This window comes from Galeopterus variegatus, unplaced genomic scaffold, assembly GCF_000696425.1.
Source record: "Galeopterus variegatus unplaced genomic scaffold, G_variegatus-3.0.2 Scaffold6847, whole genome shotgun sequence".
Taxonomy (NCBI): Eukaryota; Metazoa; Chordata; class Mammalia; order Dermoptera; family Cynocephalidae; genus Galeopterus; species Galeopterus variegatus.
In genome coordinates this window covers 64,163-65,057 of record NW_007732958.1, presented here as the reverse complement: position 1 = coordinate 65,057, position 895 = coordinate 64,163, and positions in this window count along the sequence as shown.

The window sequence follows — 895 nt, the reverse complement described above, 5'->3', positions numbered from 1 at the left end:
TGGCCATCTCCAGGGCTGCCACAAAGACCGTCTGCAGCATCACAGGCTTTGTTTTGAGACTAAAGAAAAATTATGGTTTAATAAATATTCTGAGAAGTATGAAAACCCAGCAGGCAGGATTTCCAGATCCCAGCCAGGGTCTCCTCTGCACTTAAACTCACAGTAACTGAAACCTCTTGGAAGACTTGGTGCAAGACAGCTCTGCTGGGCCCAGTTCCCTCCTACATGCAGGATGCTTTACCAACCACAGCAACAGGCAGTAGAAAAACACAAGCACCCAACACTGTCTACATCATATTTGGGTGGACACTTTCTAAATGCAGTAACTTTATCTCCTCTGATTATTTAAACTTAGTCCACTCATTGCTGCGAGGAAATGGAACCTAGATACAAAATCTGGTCCGCAGACATGTCACCAGGTGGACTTTCTGTGCACATTCAACCTCCAGCTCAGTGGTTGCTGTGACAACAATGGCTAACAGTGGTATATTAGTGCCAATTCACACCTTGAAATCTCTGCCACCTTTAACTGTACCAGTATTACCCCAGAGTAAGGACAGGTGGGTTGGAGACACACATTCCTGAGTGGATAAGGGAGCAGATGTTCATGTGGATCTGTGACAGGACACTCTAGGTCCTCTTTAAACCTGCACGGGAACATGGCTGACTAATGGAAGGAAAACATCTACTAATCTTGATGTCTGGCTTATTAATTGCATGTGGGAATGCAGGACATACCCACTCCATCTTCAGTGTCCTTTAGCTCCACTCTCTTTCTGTGAACCCCCCACCATAAGCATTTCACTAGAAAGTGATATAATAATCTGAAGCAAAGCAAACAGTTGAGACAGCGGCTGACAAGCTAGGCTAACGTAAGATAAAGATCAAAGCTTTC